General features: G+C 39.8%; 1 pseudogene; it reads left to right on the top strand.

The window, feature by feature from the left end:
* Nucleotides 1-335: 335 nt before the first annotated feature.
* On the top strand, nt 336-454 carry LOC145402457 (5S ribosomal RNA; annotated as a pseudogene).
* Nucleotides 455-20,032: the final 19,578 nt, after the last annotated feature.

Genomic DNA, 20,032 nt, shown 5'->3' with positions numbered 1-20,032 from the left:
TTCCCGCTTTTTGTAGACGTCCATGGGGACAACAGAAATGGAAATAAATGGCTTGAAATTATTCTCTAGTACTGTAACGGAAATGATTTTTATAAATAATAAGTACTGGTTCCAGTTTATTGAAGCCCTTTTCTTTTCAGTCTTACACCACTGAGAAATTAATGCGTGCTACAATATTAGATTTGAACTCCGCAGATTAGTCCTGACTGTCCCTGCGATAGGTCTTAAATTTCAGATAGTTCTGTTTGGGGTTTTGTCTTATCGTACCTAACGAATTGCTTCTACAGTTTTGAAATATACCAGTACTTCGACATTTACTTCTTTACCAGCAGCGATAGGGAAGCCTTGCCACGTTGAGTACACCGCTTCCTGTTCGATCAGCGAAGTTAAGCAACGTTGGGTCTGGTTAGTACTTGGATGGGTGACCGCCTGGGAACACCAGATGCTGTTGGCATCCCTACGTGTTAAGTGGGGTTGGTGGAGGATTAGTGCCCCTCCCTGTAAAACAATTAACTCTAAGCCGTTGGCCACCCCGTTTGGGATACATGGCGTCTGGCAATGGATGGATAGGGAAGCTGGTATTGTTTTCAGTTTGTCTGTGTGTGTCTGGTAGTACGATAACTTTGGAACTGCTCAAGATATCATCACGTAATTTTACAAGTGTGTAGTAGGGATGAAAATCTACGAGCCCGAAATTGGTGAAAATAGGTCAAGGTCAAGGTCATATTCCGAGCTGCGCTAGATACGTATCGGCTAGCGGCTGGTGTGTTTCTCCTCTTGGGGGGGTCTCTAGTGTTTTCTGTAACAGTTTTACATAATGTTTCACCTTGTAACGATATAAGGAGGAGTATGTGCATTATCGCTGAACGAAATCTTGTGGATACTCTGCCGTCACTTCTTTGGGCGAGTGTACAACTTGCACAAATATATCAAAGCCATATCTGTTCTCTCTTCACTTTTTTTGAGAATTTTTAATTAGGTGAGAGGGGCTGACCCCCACTGAAGCCAAGGATGAAAAGTGGTATATAATGTAAGACCTTTGGATTAACCAGACGAACTCGCTTGGGAAGTTTCGTTCAGATATTTCCCCCTTTTCTGGTCGCTTTTATTTTTGGGTGTGAGAGGGCTTAAACTATTAAGGGTGAGGTTGCGCTCCCCAAATATTGCGTTATGGATGAGAGTCCATTGTTCATCAGGTACTAAGATATCAAAGTCATGTCTGCCCTCCCTTCACTTTAACTGATAATTTTATATTTGGCTAGGGGGGCTGACACTCCCTAAAATCATGGTGGAGAAATTGTATACTGTGAAAAACTTTTCCAGGAACTCGACGAACTCAGCCGAGACATTTCATTCAAATCCATCAAATAGTCTAGGAGGAGTTAAAGCACACACACACACACACACACAGCCTGAGTAGACCGAAAATGATACCATCCTGCTTTGCTGGACTGATAAAAATAATAAGAAAAATAGGCAATGCTACGCTTTTGCAACCCTCTAGCTCACTAAGCACATACCCCCCCTACCTCGATGCACACCTAACCAAGTGCATAACGGCCCTCACCCCCGGTCTTATCGATTAAAGATGGGCTTAAGGAGAACGCCTTCAGGACACATAACTTGAGTCTTTCAGATTCCTTGCTCAGGACGCATTGAAATCTCTTAATTTTTTTTTTTCTACTTTTTCATTATTTAAAGAAAACTACTCAAGACACAGTTTTCTACCAATCAAAAGGCACCAGTTCTTCTATAAGACATATAACTGTGTGAAATTTCATGACTATAGTGAATAATTTCTGAGTTCTGGCCTGGAAACGAAATCCCTATGCCCGGCCAGCCACCCTGTCGTCCAACTCTACGGACAGACATCTTTTGATCCCAGTGACAAAAACACCCTCCTCTGACTTTGTCAGGTGGCGGGTAATAATAATAATAATAATAATAAGTACATTATTTACATATCTATACGTCTTAACCGCTGTGCAAGGGGTCATAGCAGGGATATTAAAGTAACAAAACAGTAACATTAAAATATTTATTTGTATACATGTACAAGCGAGATCAGATTACGGTACGTCATTGATCTGCCTTATCTTGTGATCATCACATACTCGCTAAACATTCATTCTTGCTTCAGTAGATTTCAACCCTTCGTTAAGTAAATAAGACATCCTGTTGTCTTTAATAACTCACTGAAGAACGGCTGCAATGCGTGAAGTGTGGTATTATGTTTCTTGAAAATAATGTGTACAGGATGTAAAACAATCTTTGTGTCTTAGGAAAACGGGAAATGTGGCGGTGTGAGGTGAAACTGAGGTGTGTGTGTGTGTGTGTGTGTGTGTGTGTGTGTGTGTGTGTGTGTGTGTGTGTGTGTGAGGTGTGGCAGTTTGTGTTGTAGTTGTATATGTTGTGATAGTGTGTGTGTGGCAGAGTGTAATGCGGTAGTGTGTACTGTGGTAATGAATGTTGTAGTGTGTGGTGCTGTAGGGTGTTATGTGGTAGTTTGTGGTGTGTTGAGTGTGGAGTAGAAGAGTGTGATGTGGTAGTGTGTGATGTGGTAGCTGTGGTGCGGTAGAATATTACGCGGTTGTTTGTGGTGTAGTATGATGTCGTAGTTTTGGTGTGGTATGATGTGGTTGTGTGTGGTGCGGTAGCGTCTGGTTTGGCAGAGTGTGGTATGGTAGTGTGTGGTGTGGTAGTGGGTGCTGTGGTAGTGCGTGGTGCTGCAGTGTGGGTTACGGTAAAGTTTGATGTGGCTGAACGTGAAGTGGTAGTGGGTGATTTGGTAGAGTATGTTGTGGGAGAGTGCGGTGTGGTAGTGTTTGGTGTGACAGTGTGTTGTGTGAGTGGGATGAGGTACTGTGTGTAGTGGTAGTAAGTGGTGTGGTACTGTGTGGTGATATGAGCGTGTCTGTTGTGGTAGTGTGTGCTACGTAATGCAGTGTGTTGTGATAAGTGTTTGATATGGTGGTGTGACGTGTGGTAGATTGTGGTGTAACGCAAAGGTGTCTATGAGGTGAGGCAGAGTGTGGTATGACTCTAGAATGTGTATAAGTTGTGGTAATGTGTGGTGTGGCAGTATATATGATATAAGGAGGTAAAGAGAGAGTGTGTTGTGGAATTGTGAAGTTGTACTCGACGTTGTGGCAGAGTGTGCGTGTGTGTGTGTGTGTGTGTTGAGAGAGAGAGAGAGAGAGAGAGAGAGAGAGAGAGAGAGAAGAGAAGGAATTGACTAAGATGGGCAAATGAGGAATGCAGGGAGGCAGAAAAGTCATTGTGAGGGAGACACTGCTAAACGTCAATCAGCCACACTTCATACTGCCACACCTCAAACATGCTTCACACAGTCACTCATCCTCTCTCTCTCTCTCTCTCTCTCTCTCTCTCTCTCTCTCTCTCTCTCTCTCTCTCTCTCGTTTCCTATGTACTCACGTTTTCAATCATCCACCCATCTGATAAACATAAGCAATCATCATCACCATTATCATCATCATCAACAACAATTATCATCATTTATGTCATCATCATCATCATCACCATAATTACCATCATATTCCCATTATCTTGTATTAAGGAGAATAGTTTAAAAATTATGATCCTCTTGAACTGTAACCCAAAATATGGCCTTCCCTTAGTGAGTATGGAAAGCATGTGGCCATAATAGTGTATGTCTGGCCACCCTCGCCATCTTGGGCTCATTTCTCGTACACCAGTATTCTCATGAGATTGGTACACTTACCAAACACATTTTCTTTAGCGAATTAATTTACATCATCCATCCATCATCCAAACCTATGTCATCCCATAGAGGAGCGTAGGAACCCGGAGTTAGGCAACTTCGTCCTGAATTAATTTGCATATTTTGATATTTTCTAATATTATTTATATTTATTAATAAAGACATACTTTGCCAAAATAACATAAAAGAGAATAATATGCACGGTACTCAGACTATACTCCTTTCACCTTAACTTGTCCCAGATTTACGTCCTCTTGCAGCTTAGTTCACATAGTTCAGTGACAGAAAAAAAGACAGTTATACGTCTCTACATTCTCTCTACAACACTTCTTCGTGACTAGCATTGTAATATAGTGTTAGTCCATTGTTATACCGCGGCATTCAAGACGGGGAAATGTCAATTTCAGGCCAAGTTAGATAGTAAGGAAGAAGTGCCATGAAACCACCTTGGCCGACACAAATACTGGCCTTAGAAGCTTGATATGTACAGTTGCGGTCAATAGTTCCCTTACAATGTCATCTACAGTGTTAAAATCCAATCAGACCTTCCTGAACTAATTAACTCTCTCATGCTAGGATAAACTCCAATAATATTTTTCAGCTAACTTCAAACATATTTATCTAGAAAAGTAAGCCACAGAATACTGACATCATTAACCCTCTATATGCGGAACAACTCTAGTACTGCACTGCAACTAACATCAGACTATTTATTTTTGCATAGAGTGAGTGTAGGAGCCTAAGAGTGTTAGCAGTAATAATATGTTCATTATCTTAGAGCCACAGTAGTGTAGAAGAAGTTTTGACCGGGACTGTACGATTATATTTACAAGATTATAATGCATTGTAACAATTTTTCGACACAAAAGTTGCTTTATTATAACATCCAAAAATATTTACATTATGATTTAACAGACTTGTTAGGATTATTTACACTATATTACAAACAGAAACATTGCATCCATATAGCAAAACTTATACCTTCGACTGACGCACTAAACTGTCTTCATTTGTTTTGGTGAGATAGATTCTAGAAGTTAAAGTGTTGGAAATTTTCTCGGTTAACCCATGGGATGGTCAAGGCTAATTCAGTTGTATAAAACAGTCTGAACAAACGCCCTCGCTAGTACACCAAACGATGGCACTTGCCCCACTGGAGGTGTGGTGACTTTGCCTGCACACGAGCACATGTGGCCAAAACACTTCCTCTGAGAGCACCAGTCACTTTCTCTCTCTCTCTCTCTCTCTCTCTCTCTCTCTCTCTCTCTCTCTCTCTCTCTCTCTCTCTCTCTCACTGACACACACACACACACACACACACACACACACCTCTCTCTCTCTCTCTCTCCCTCTCTCTCTCTCTCTGACACACACACACACACACACACACACACACACACACACATATACACACATGCAGAAAACTCTAGGCACCCTGCCACCGAGATTTCACCCAACGAGACTATCATGGGAGCAAGAAGTTGGCCTAAACTCCCTCGCCGAAAACATCAGTGTGGAACATCTCGAGTTGTAGGCTACTGTGCTCCAGTGGCTGCATGTGCAACATTTCGTCAAAACCGTTTTGCAAGGCCAAAACTTGCTTATATACACATATGCTGTACAAACTCAACGTTAGTAATACGAGTACAATATTTGATGTACAGTAGCCTGAATAAAATACCAAAATGCGTCCATGGCAGCGAAAGAGTTAAAACTGTGTTTATTGTGAGACTACAGCAGCTTTGGCCCGGCTTGGACCCGCCTCGGGAATAAGTGGATGTAATATCTTCCATCTGAGCAATTGACGGCACTGAAAAATTCAAGGCCTAGAATAAGAATGATATACATAGAATGTACAGATGATTCGTAAACTGAGATTCATTTTATCGTTACAGCCTTGGTTTGACAGTGGTAGTGATAATGGTGTTGGTGTTGCTGGTGGCAGTGGTACTGGTGGCGTTGATGATGGTCGTGTTGATGACAGTGGTGCTAATGATAATGGTAGCGATGATGGTGATGGTAATGGTGGATATGATTGCGGTAATCATACTAGTGATGATGATAAAAATGGTAAAGTGATGAATGATGACAGTGGTAGTGATGATAGTGGTATTTATGACACTGATATGAATGATGGTGTTGGTGATGAATGCGTGACAGATGAATGTGACTCTGTTACATAGTAAAATTTCATTGATGCGTTGAAAAATAATTATGCAGTAAAAGAGTGCTTGAAGTGTTTGGAGGAATATTCTGATTGTTTCAATACTATACAGATATATTTTGAAGTACTGTACATAATTTATACAAAAATACTGCCAGGCTATCATTTAGCTGAACTATTCTTTAGTATAATAGTCTTTGATATCCGTCATGTGCTAAATATTTGAAAATTTGTAATTGATATTCTGATTTTTAAAAACATTATAACTAAGATTTGACTTATACAATGGTTATCACACTCCCACTTGCCACTGTTATGAATGAGATGAGTAGGATCCACAAGTAGGTATAATCATATAAAATGTATAACTACGGTAAGAGTTGCCAGTTATAATGGACCACACTACCATACACTCAAACTGAATTTGCTACATTATTTGTTCCTTGGATATTCCTTAAACATTCTCTCAAGATGGTTTGGAGGTTATTACCAGAACATAAATTTTTACACACACACACACACACACACACACACAGATATATATATATAGATATATATATATATATATATATATATATATATATATATATATATATATATATATATATAAATATATATATATATATATATATATATATATATATATATATATATATATATATATATATATATATATATATAATCACCTTATTTCACTTTTTAACATAATACATATAAACTATTTACTATTCATTGTCAAGGAAAGTTTGAAAGGTTTATACAAGATTACTACAAAATATTTTCATTGGGAACTATGATACTTTTCAGCATAATCAACCTACTGTGTCTCCACATTGATTCGTCCGCCAGCAACCTCCGAGCATCACCCCCAGTGCTCCTGGTTGATGGAGGTGCTGGGGAGGCTCAATGTTCATCAATATCAACAGCAACATCATCGTTTTCCCTGTCATATTCCCAGTATTATAAATGGTTTGGAAAGGTAGGGCATGCTAAAAAAAAAAAATTCTGATGACAATTTCCGAAGCACCTAACAAAGACAAAACGTGGTTGGTGTCACCGTAACGTATCTGGCAGTACTGTGTTATGTGGGATGCGGGCTATTCACTCAAGCCTTCCTATGAATTCATCCTCTCAGCCTCAGGGGAAGGGTTATCTGTTTTGTTCTGGTTAAAGTCAAACGATTGGACTCACCAACGGAAATACTCCCAAGGTTTGAAGATTATGCCGTATGTGTGTGTGTGTGTGTGTGTGTGTGTGTGTGTGTGTGTGTGTGTGTGTGTGTGTGTGTGTGTGTGTGTGTGTGTGTGTGTGTGTGTGTGTTCTTTAGCTCCTATGTGATATTCAGACATCGATACTCTTGTGTCACCATCAGCAGACGATTTTATTCAGCACATAGAAGCTTTTTGGTGTCAGTGAAGTACAGCCTCTATAAACCGTTCACAGCTTTGGCATGGCATTCTAATTACCCTCTCGATTTGGCGCAGAGAAACCCCACGAAGCCGAAGAGTATAATTTGGTTACAAGGTTGGCGGTCACAGTGTGGGGTCGGATTCACGAACTTAACATTAAATCCCTGTCCTGACTCTGATTGGTTCTCTCACCAAAGACAAGAAAAGGACAGTACCAGTATATGAATGGTATATTTTTTCTGTATAGTCTAAATCAGTTATTTGGTTGATATTCTTTAACTTTTGAATTACCATGTGCTGTGTGTTTGTATTTGTTGGTGGAAGTAAACTACCCGTCCATATACCTACTGATCTGTTGTCATACTTGCAAAAATAAATCCTTGTTAGAGGAGGAAACTGATCATTATCCTAGTCCTAGGTTTTGTATCGTTCATGGTCATATATATTTTTACCAGTTTGCCATCCATACAGTGGATTCTGTTCTCCTCACTTAACCCTGTGGCCATGACGACAATTGTAATTATATTCTCGCTACCGCCAGGCGAGTTCATTCAATTTGGAATTGGTCTCTTTGCCATAGCCCATAAGATTTAAGAACGGGCTCAGCTACCTCTATGACGATGGTAAAAAAAAAAAAATCAACGAATTTATTGTTGATTACGTCAGAAAATTTCATGCAGTTCAGGAGTGGCCACTGGTTGTTTACGATTTAAGGAGGCTTCCAGCACCTCTTCCTCATCAGTATATTTAAGTATGTGGTGTACTGTTATAATCTTGTATGTTATTATGGAATATGTTGATATGAAAGAAATACACAACATATTTAATGCGAGAGAATAGTAATTACCTGTGTTACTGTAAATGTATCGTAAGGAAGAGATGCCAGAATGTCTCCGAAGCCAGCACCCCTTCCTCACCGGGTTATTTCTGTATCTGGTACGTTAGTATACCTTTGTATGTTGTCTATGAAATCAATTTTAATATAAAATAATTATAAATGGGATACCTGAGAACAACAGTAAGATGCACTAGGTTAAAAATAAATCTCTAAGGAAGAGGTGCTAGAAAACCTCCTAAATCAGCAACTTGCCCTTACTAGTTGCTTTCTGTTTTTGTTTATGGAGCACATGTCGACACACACACACACACACACACACACACACATAGAGAGAGAGAGAGAGAGAGAGAGAGAGAGAGAGAGAGAATTTAAAAAATGCAAAATACAAGCAACTCGCTAAAGAAGAGGTAATTGAAAGTCTCCCAAGACAACGAGAATATTGGCCTTGATATTAAGCTGTGTATATACAATACTGGGCCGTCTTCCTGCTGGCTTTGGGATTTAGCAACATCTCTTCCTCAGAGCCTTGTTTTGCATATCGTTCCTTCATATCAGCTTGTATGCAAACTATGTCGATGTTAAACTAATAAAATCTAGAAACAACATTTGCCAGCAATAACTTGACATTTTCCAAAGTTTGCTTCTTATATGTAAATACATATTTGCTTATACTTGCAACTCAAAAAAAAAAAAAAAAAAAAAAAAGGCTAAAAGGCACAATCGAATCGAACTCTCCCCGTGCCTTGACAGCGGTCGAACCTGAGTAGAACCTGTGTCTGTACTGGAATGGTTGTTACGGCGTCTGGTGTTTCCACCCCTGCATTTTGGGGTTCCACGCACATCCTTCTACTTTTTTTTTTTTTTTTCAAACTAATTTAAAAGGCCTAATCAGTAAAACATGGGTACCAGACCCAGTGTGTACATTCAATTAGTTTATGGCCAATCAGCCTTGATTTAAAGCCATGAGGCTGTGCCACCGAACATTAATATCACCAATTAAAAAGAAAAAAAAAATCCTTTGGGAAATGTAATAGAACAGGCTGCAATAACCTCGATCACTTATCCTTTCAAGTACAATGATGTATTGTTAATTTTAGTCTGGCATTCATCAGACAATATTATCTAGCACAGGAGTAGCCTAGCCTCGTGTATGGGTACAAGTGCAGTGTACAGAAATAAAGTAGTGAGGAAGATTACGCCAGAGAGTCTCCGAAGACTACGACATTACCAGCCATTGGTACAGCCTCAGTGACAGTTGAAACTCTACCTGCAACTCTGACTTAAGCTTTTCAGCCTTGGAATTTAATTTTTTGTAATATTCTTGCTCTCTCCTAACGATTTCACTCTACTTAAAAAAGACTACCGTTGGTGAAGGAGTTAGATATAGCATGTATTAAACCCATCAGTATGAAAGTTTCACTCAAGTCGAATAAAATCATCTGTAGATAGCAAGAACATAGTGAGAAAAGCATGTCACCATAACGAATGGGCTGAAGGATTTCACAACGAACCAAGATCAGCTACAGGTGGCTTCAAGCTGCTACTGTACGAGTGGACTGCACGAACAACAGTGTCATGGTGAAGGCTTGCATTTGTATCTAGTAAACTTTCAGACTAAACACTGGGCCACAGGCGCTGGTTTGCTGTGAATCCCTGGCCACAATTTCCCTTCAGCCAGTGGTGAGGGTAAAGAAGGAGCAGGTACGGTGATTCGCCAGTGTCTTATGAGATAAGCGTGACTATCATGTGTGCCCTTAAACTATTTGTGACTTTATTTTCATGGCGCTTACCTTACTAATGAGTTGTATAGCATTATTATTATTATTATTATTACTTACATAGATATAGACATCTATATACAGGTTGATAAGGAACTTTGTATTTACATATACAATTAAATTCTATATATAAATAGGATACATTTATCATATTATTAGCCACTTCGCTCATACGGCCTCAATAATATTATTGACTAACACCAGCCATTTTCATTCAGCAGAGCAAAACCTTAGGAGTTAGAGGAGTAACTAAGACAGTTTTTAATCCTTTTCCTGCCAGGCATTGAATTTTTCTGAATAAATGCGTCTTGCAATAGCTTGAGTAAAACCCCACATATGTTCTTTGTCCGAAAAAAAGTAAACATCTACATTATACAATGACTTTTTTTTTTTTTTTGCTACCTTCAGGCGATTTCAAACAGTTTGAGAAAGAGCCATGGTATTAAAAGACTTGATGAAGGCATGATCTAACACCTCTCGTTCGAAAAATGTCTCCTAAGCTGAATAAAGTCGAGAGGAAGTAGATATAGCATGTATAAATATGTTGTGATGTCAATAAAGGGATACAATGGTGGCGCAGACTTAACGGTGACGCCTGGTGGTCTGTTGGTACTGTACAAGGCCGCCACTCGCCGTCAAAGTTCTGTGCTTGCCGCTTCCGTGTGAATCCCGTAGATTTTTTTTTTTTTTTTTTTTTTTCATCAAGGGAGAGGGCTGGTCACCTACCCATACTGTTCTTCAACAAGACGACGGCCTTCTACATTCATTGCTCCACTGCCAAAAAATATTCATTTAAATTAGGAGATATTTTGGAACTTCTTTCACCCTTTCGCTACTAAAACACATTCCCAAGCCATTGATTATCATTGACTGATGACAAAATTAAAAATAAACATGACCTTATCGTACTAGAAAGGTGAAATGATCGATAGTGCAGTACCCAGCCTTGTATCATTAAACCTCAGACATGATAATCTGAGACTGGTTGATATATATATATATATATATATATATATATATATATATATATATATACCAATAAAGTTCGGTTTATGAGCGCGTAACGAGTAAGCGAGCGTTTATACATATGCTTTTCATCATAATTTCATCATGTTATAAACATTCAGCATGGCACGTGTTTTCGACAACACATAAGTATTCATGGCGCTGGATGAGCATATAGCGAGGTCCCGTAGCATTTGTCACACGCTCAATGTTCAGGTCTGTTCTCTCGACTTGTCATGTCAATAAACTGCGTCGGTAAATGCACTGCTATTGACTGAATGATAAAACCCAGAAAGTGGGCGATTACCCATGCTGATTTCACCTCTAAACATAGAAAAACGTTCATGTAAAGTTATGAGTGTAATATCCGATATTTAATTGTTAGAATTCATGCAAGAAAACAGTGTTACAACAGGATTTTTTTTTTTTTATCGATTTCATGGTGGAGCATGTCAGCTGAAGTTCTCGGTACATTCTCTTAGAAAGCTGGGATTCCAAGGGGTTCATTGGTCTCATGAGTAAATATATAGCTAAAAACAAAATTTATTGAACGTATCTACTGCCTGCTGAAAAAATCTCTACTCTATCTCACATAATAGAAAAGCTATCAATCTCTGAATAGGGTAAGTCCGGGATAGATGGCCATATGGGGGAGATGGCCAATCACTGTAGTTCCTACATTATCCACTAGATGGAAATGCTGTTCCTTCTGAAGCGAGCTTGTTGTTGTGATGGTCGGTCGATGTGATCTAACTTTCAAAAAACGTCATAATTGTGAGTATTTTACCAAAAATTTGTGTGTTTGCTACCAAAAATTATTGTTGACATTGTGTAAGTGTTAAGAAATGACATTTTATTGACCCTGATGTCTAAAACATATCAAAATAAGTATGCACATTCCTACCTAGTGTAGCATGCTATACTGCCCACCATCTTTGTTTGTGTGCTATGGCCATCTCTCCCCTACAAATGGGAGAGATGGCCATAGCCATCTCTCCCATTTGTAGGGTAGCCATCTCTCCCATTTGTAGGGCTTCATGAAACTTGCACCTCTTTCACTGATGTGTTCCAGTCCTGTGGCAAAGCCATAACAAAAAGTAAAAAATAAACTTTGTGTTGTGTTTTACACATTATTGTCAGTTTGATAATTCATTTTGATATTTCATTTAAATACATTTTTGCTTGATTTGATATTTTGTTATAATGGGGTAACTGAAATGAAAGGAATTTTTTTATTTAAATAAATAATAATTCATTTTCTTTTCTATGTAGGCTATTCTGTTTAGATATACACGATCTGTTATAAATTAATGAAGTAGATAGGAAATTAAACAAAGTAAATATTTACTTTTTCCAGTATATGTTATTATAAATGGAAATTTACAACTTTGTAGCAATGAATAAAGAGACAAAAGTTTGCCTGCATATATATCTCCTCATATATGATGTTTATATGTATAAGTTTCCATCGTAACCTTATGAAAATGGTATGGCCAACTATCCCCATGACCTGTGGCCATCTCTCCCAGACACCTCGGGAGAGATGGCCCAAGAGCTAATTTTAAAAATTGAAATTTAATGATATTTTCTGATTTATCTCTGACTTCAGATATTTGCTATAGGAAGCTAATGCCTCTAAGGAATCACTGTGAAATTTTGGAGAATTTTAAAGGAAGAGAAGTAGTACTTTTATGGCCATCTATCCCGGACTTACCCTACCACCACGGTCGGGCCATGTCCTGTCGGGCCAGGCCGGGTCGTGTCAGGCCGGTTGTTTTGGGCCACTCATTTCTCAGCTGAACGTATAGTAAACATCACTTCACTACGCTTGTTCGGTTCGCTCGCTGCGTGCACTTGATTGTAAGAATTATTCTTTTCAGCTGATTTGTAACATTTGCCGGTGAATACTCATAATAATTATAGTAATACTAATACTAATACTAATATTAAAAATAATAGTAAAAACTTTTACTGGTGGTAAGTGGAGGCGCTCACCATCCACTCACTCTCGGGTGTCTGTCCTTTCCTTTCATCCTTCCTTCTTTCTTTCCTTCCGCTTCTGTCGTTCTTCATTGTTTCCTCGTCATTCTGCCTACGGGTGACTTTACCTTCCCTCTTCTATCTGTCTATCTTTCACTCTTTCCTCTTCCTTCTGCCTATGGGTGACACTACACTAAGTGACAGGCCAAATTGTTTCCTGTACACCAAGAAACCATTTACTACGCCGCGTGGTAACCATATAACCAAATTATGGCGCCTGGTGGTTTAATGGGTAATTACGGCACTCCAATTGGATTAAGCCGGTGAAGGTTTATATCCAAGGGATGATTGGGGTTTATTGCTCACGTAATGCCACTCAGGGATGAGTGAGGCTGGTCACTCTCATCTTAAATGTCAGGACCAACTTGCCTAGCCCCGGGCTCCTACGCTCCTCATGGGGCAACGTAGGACTGGATGATGGATGGATGCATAACTCTTATTATTATTATTATTATTATTATTATTATTATTAGAGCTCTCCTCCTCCTACTCAACATCATCATCGCAACCATTATCCTTACTCTCAGAAGCTTATTCTGATCAGGCTGAGTGCGTCTAGCACATCTCCCTTGTAACTTATTTTGATACTACACACCGATAGTTTCTTCTTTGTTGTGCATATCATTTGTACTCGTTCACTCCCATCGAATATTCCTGGTGCAACCACAGGGGCTGCCAAATATAATGCTTGTTCTTAACTGTCACTCCCTTTCTCCATCACTCATTCACAATCACTGTACATTCTTGAACAATAGGGTTCAGGCCTAACACAAGGAGTGCTAGTAAAACGAAATTTGTAAACTAGGAGGCATCCCCTCGAGCGGGATTTCAGGCAAGGTAGGACCCCCGAGGGCTACCCCCCACCGGGGTGGTTGCCACCAAATTTCCCCCCAAAAAACGTTAGGCACGGCCATTTTTTCTTTCTTTCCTTAAAAACAAACAAAAAAAACAAACAAGGAACACGAATTTTTGCTCTGCTGGCGTCAGGTTATAAGCATGGTGGGTCCCCTGAGGCTCGCCGTCCATGGGGGGGGGGCGGTGGTCTTGGGCAAAGTTGTTATGCACGGACAAATTTTGGACCGAAGAACATGACATTTTGCATGTTGATGGATATTCACCCTGGCAAAGTTTTGGGAAGGGTGCATCCTCGGAAAGGCGCCCCTCAAGGGCGAGAAGGCGGCCTCCGTGGGTCCCGGCAAAGTCATTATGCACAGTCATAATTTTTAACTTATGAACACGAAATTTTGCATATTGGTAGGCGATTACCTAGGCCACATTTTATGCAGGGTGGAAGCCCCGGTGGCCACTCTCCACTGGTCGAGGGAGGAGGGGGGATTGCGGCCCTTAGAGAGACAGTGCTAATTCTTTATAAACCAATGAACATAAATTTTGCAGAATGGTAGAGGTTTACTGGGGTCACGTTTTAGGCAGGATGAGACCCCCCAAAGGCCACCTCTAGGGATCCTGGCCAGTGCCTTTAGGCGTGGTCATTTTTTTAACCTACAGAACACGAAATGTTGCATACTGGAAGACGTTCACCCCCGGCACGTTTTAGGCAGGGTGGAACCCCCAGGGGGTGGAGGACTGCTCTCAGGGGGCAGAATACCATAGCTTTACGTAGGAACACGACATTTTGCACAACAGTAGACCTTCACTCGGACCAGAGTTTTAGAAAGGTTGTTCCACCGGGGTCTGCCCCTCAACCTCGCCCGTAAAGAAAGTTTTCTTTCTCCTTACAATATTGCAGTGGTGGGTGCAGGTGTGAAAGGTGTTTTGTTCATTTTATTCATACTACTTCCAGACGATTTTATTCAACTTAGAAAAGATCTCTCGGCGTGAAACATTTAACCACCCCCATCTGATGATGTTTTAGATTTTATTCTTGTTTGAACTAGACAAGTTTTTTCACATTAGAGAGACATTTTTCAAACCTGAGGGGTTAGACATACCTATCATTAGCCATTTTTGCTACTTGGGTGCTCCTCTGCGCAGAATATAATTATGTAAAGGCAGTTACAATAAAACATAAGTCAGCAGACTGACAGTATAAATAGGGAGATCGTGTGCGTCCAAAGGAATATCAACCCTCAGTATGCAAATATAAGTTGCTAAGGATTTGGTGTTCATCCCTTCGACCCCAAGCTGAGGTTTTAACTGTATTCCTGCTGCTTCTTGACTATTTAATTCAGATTTAAGACAAGCTTTGATCTGAGGTGGGGTGAGGGGTAGATACAACCTTTATCAACCTTGTCACTTCCATCGTTCTTGCCGATCCTGAATGCAATCGCCTGGCAGCTGCAGGAATAAAATAATATTAACGTCAGACGCTCCCTCACCACTTTCAGTTCCCCGTGTTCTCAATAACCCCTTTAATACGATGACGTCTTTTTCATTCCTGCTTCCACCCAACGATTTACTGATCATGGGGGAAGCCTGTCGTAGTGAAAGGGTTAGATACAATTACATTAACTCCTTCATTTCCAAGGGCCTGACAGTCTGAATACACTCGTCCGACGGTAGCACTTATCAAAAAATATATTCTAGCAATAAAGGAATCCAGTGCATTTTACCACTCCCGTCTGCATCCACTTCATCAGTAACAGTAAAAAACTAATCTATATGAACAACTCACTTCTGTTTTTTAGGTCCGATGACTTATTTTAAAGCTTAGGTAAAACATATGGTATTAAGAGGTCAGGGAAGGCTCTGTCTAACCCCTCCTGTCCGAAATTTCAGTTTTCATTCATAAAAATAGATTAGGTTGGTGGCAGCGGGAATAAATAAAAAAATATCACTGGAGTGAATGTGATGATAATAGTCTAACTAGATCTGGCGCCAGACATTCTAACGCAACAACCAACCTATGAGATTGTTTTCCTGATATGACCTCGTTCGACCTGAGTCCACACAGCAAAACACAGTTATCTGTACCTACTTTATTAACCTGATCTGACCTAATCTAATCCAAGTCCACACAGCCAAACGCCATTGCCTAAAATTATTTTCCTAATCTGACCTAAGTTAACCCACCCTGACTTGCAATGTTTTCTAACCTTATTTAAATCTATTATATATATATATATATATATATATATATATATATATATATATATATATATATATATATATATATATATACCGGGTTACCCAGAAAAACCTACCACATTTCAAAGGTAAATAATGCAAAAGAAATGGTTAAAGATAATCAAAATATTATTTGCACACATGAAACTTCATTCAATACAGTTTTTATTCATCCTGCTATAAAGATGACAACCTCCAGTTGGTGGCCGTCATTGTCTACACACGCTTGGAGGCGATTTGTGAAGGCTGCCATGGCTCGACGGGTCATGTCGGGTGGAACAGCGGCTATCTCTTGCTGAATAGCAACCGTAAGGGCTTCAAGAGTTTGGGGTCGATGAGAATACATTCGTGATTTAAGGTGGCCCCACAAAAAAAATCACAAGGGGCGAGGTCAGGGGAACGGGCCGGCCACCCAACATCGCCACGCAATGAGATCACCCGATCCGGAAACATTTCCCTCAGCTCTTGCTATGATCTTCGAGCTGTGTGTGCCGTAGCTCCAACCTGCGAACCCACACATCGAGTTCTTCAAGCTCAAGGTTGCTATTCAGCAGGAGATAGCCGCTGTTCCACCCGACATGACCCGTCGAGCAATGGCAGCCTTCACAAATCGCCTTCAAGTGTGTATAGACAATGACGGCCACTTTTGGAGGATGTCATCTTTAAAGCAGGATGAATAAAAACTGTATTGAATGAAGTTTCATGTGTGCAAATAATATTTTGATTATCTTTAACCATTTTTTTTCCTTTACCTTTGAAATGTGGGTGTTTTTTCTGGGTCACCCTGTATATATATATATATATATATATATATATATATATATATATATATATATATATATATATATATATATATATATATATATATATATATATATATATATATATATATATATATACGTAACAACCTACCAAAATCAAATCTAAACTGCCCTGCCCTGCCCTGGCATAAGCTAACCTAACTTAAACTAACAAACCAGACCCAACGAAACTTAACGTAACCCGAAGACAGACTCTGCAACCTACTGTATAGTTATTTTCCTTCGTTAATCTTATCTTACCAAAGGCAACCTAACCTGGCCCAGTTCGGCATGACCTGTATCTCCTTTACTACAATTACTCCTTGCCGCCTGATGTTATTCAGCTGAGGATTGGCTTATCGTAGTGAAGGAGTCTGATGTAAACTCCATTGGCTCCTCCACCACCATGATGCTTTTTTTATATTGTATTCTTGTTACCTCCAGCAGCCTTTATTTAGCTTAATGACTGGGTAACCTTAAGCTAAAACTAACTCATTTTAAAGTTACCTCTACACTTTTAAACCAATTTACCTTAACCCTCCTTCTCTACAGACGTCCTTTTCAATATAATTTCCAGACTCAGAGTAGAAACGACACTCGGTAATAGACTGGTTAGTACCTCGGAATTAAAAAAGATAAATCTTTCCTAATCGTTTCAGTTCCATGATAGATTATTTGTTTTCTTCCTTCTGTCTCCACACAATTTAATTCAGCGTAGGACAAATGTCTGGTAGTCACGGAGTCAGTGAAGGTTGTATCTAGCTCCTCCACCAGGAAAAACCTCTCCCAAGGTAAATAAAATCGTCACAGGTTAGCCAGAATACAAGATAAGATACGTCCTCGGAGTGAGTTGGTGACCCCATGACGACGACACAAATGCGAACTCTATATTTCATGCTGCCTCCGCACCGTCTTACTCAGCTCTGATGTGGCCGCTTGTTGCATAGTGACTAAATACCTCACCCCCATGACTTATATTCTTTCATTCCTGCCACCTCAAAATTTTCTTCAGCTTCGGAGAGACTTTTCAAGCCGGGGTAATTAGATATAGCCCTCGTTAACTCTCTCGCTATAAGCCTGCCTTTATCTGAGTGGAACTGAGCGGTAGTAGCAGGAATATAATGAAAAATACGTCAGCGGATTCAAGGACTTTAGTAAAAGCGCATGGATATGACGAAACCACGTCGTCCTATGGATAGGTTAATTTCATCGTAAAGTAACGTACCTTAACCTAAACTAACATAACCTAGCCTAGCCTAAAGTTATCTAACCTACCCTAGCCAAGCCTAGCCTAACGGAATCTAACCTAACTTAGCCTAGACTTGTCTAGCATAACCTAACTTTTCCTCACTTAGCATTGCCCGAATTACCCTATCCGAATTTATGCTACCTTAACATAATCAAATATAACAACCCAGCCTGGCCTAGCCTAACGTAACGTCCTATCTGAATTTATGCTAACTTAACCAAATATAACAACCCAGCCTAGCCTAGCTTAACATAACGCAACTTTGCGTAACGTGACGTAACCCAGCCTAACCTAACCTAACCTCACCTAACCTAACCTAATCTAGCCTAACCTACTCTATACTAACGTAACTTATGTAATCTATTCTAACTTAATTGAGCCAAGCCTAAACAATGCTATACGAGCCATACTTAGCCTCATTATTAAGCTCTGCAAATGCCTTTATTATTATTCAGCCATATTTTCCTTCACATCTTTCCACTTCGTTTTGCATTAGCCATCTAATGATCGGGACAACTGTAGTATTCTACTCTAGTTAATGCCAGACCATTTATTTCATCTGAGTGTGAGTGTGGGTGCATGACATTTTTAGTACTATCACCGTTAACCTTCGAGACAACTCTAGTTTACATTCCAACCAACACCATGCGATATTATTTAGCTAAGAATACTAGTAAGTCACAGGAACCTGAGAGTGTTTATATGTATTCAGTAAACTCTAAGTCATCCACATTAAAGTCCTTTTTTATATTTTATTGCCCAACAAACTATAGAAAATTGTCAGCGAGCCATTGAATTAGGTGACGTATTTATCTGTTTGTTCTTGCTGCGTCCACACGATTATATTACCTCCACCGCGGAGGTCATGTTTTTGCCGGTTTGGTTTGTTGCTTGCCGGAATCGAAAGATTCGGTAAGCATGTTGGTCAGTTCCTTATGTTTGTCTGTCTCTGTTTGTCTGCTCTCTACGGGTCACAATTTTGCGCCAATCGTTCTGGGGAAAAGAAAATCAGAAGGTAGATATTCATAAACCCTGGAAGTCTATTGTTTTTCATCCAAATCGATCAAAGCCCCTGGGCTGGGTGGGGGATTGAAACCCCCCATTGGCTGTGGGTCCAAAAATCGTCGGGACCCAGTGGACTTTTTTCAAATTTCGAAAGTCGATATTTTTCCCCTACCAAATTGAGGAGAAATCCTGGCAATGAAACTTTTAATTTCCTAAACCCATCCTGTGCTTCGCAATGAAACACGAAAATTTTCGCCAAATGACTGCCTACACGTCGGTGAAAACTAAGCAGACACAATCGGATCCATCCAGCAAGTGCTTTGCCTATGGTAGTGTCATTTATCTGTTTGTCTGTTAGCAGAATTAGCCTACTCAAAAAGTAATGAATGAAATTTGCTTCTTTTTTTTTGTGGGGTAGGGTATGGCCCAAGGAACAATCTATTAGATTTTAGTGGTGATCCGGATCATCAAACGGACCTAGGAATTTTTTTGTTTGTTTGTCCACACGATGCCTCCAAAAAATTTCAATGAATTTCAGTGAAATTTTGTGAAAAGGTGGGCCATGAGCCAAGAAAGAATTTATTAAATTTGGGGGCCGATCCGGATCAGGCTCAGGATCCTGCAGTGGCATTGGCGGAGGTATGCGCTCTCTGAGTACTTTCTAGTTCATATTGTGAAAAACACTTTGCAGCGAGGGGCCAATGCAAGCTAACCCCAAAAGCCTGCAAGGTCTCTTATCCACTAAAAAAAAAAAAAAACTTGTTCAGTTAAGAACTGAATACGTCACCGCATGAAAGATTAACCCATTTTTCATTCACGTATTTCTCATTTCATTCTTGCTGATTTTAGAAGTCGTTATTCAGGTTATCACAAACTTTTCGAATTAAGGAGCTACAGTAGATCTAACTTTCACTAACC

The sequence above is a fragment of the Coenobita brevimanus genome, chromosome 57 (assembly GCF_032717465.1).
Source record: "Coenobita brevimanus isolate Jiangsu-jjx chromosome 57, ASM3271746v2, whole genome shotgun sequence".
Lineage (NCBI taxonomy): Eukaryota > Metazoa > Arthropoda > Malacostraca > Decapoda > Coenobitidae > Coenobita > Coenobita brevimanus.
Note: the sequence above shows the minus strand (reverse complement) of the source record. Positions and strands in the feature narration are given on the sequence as shown.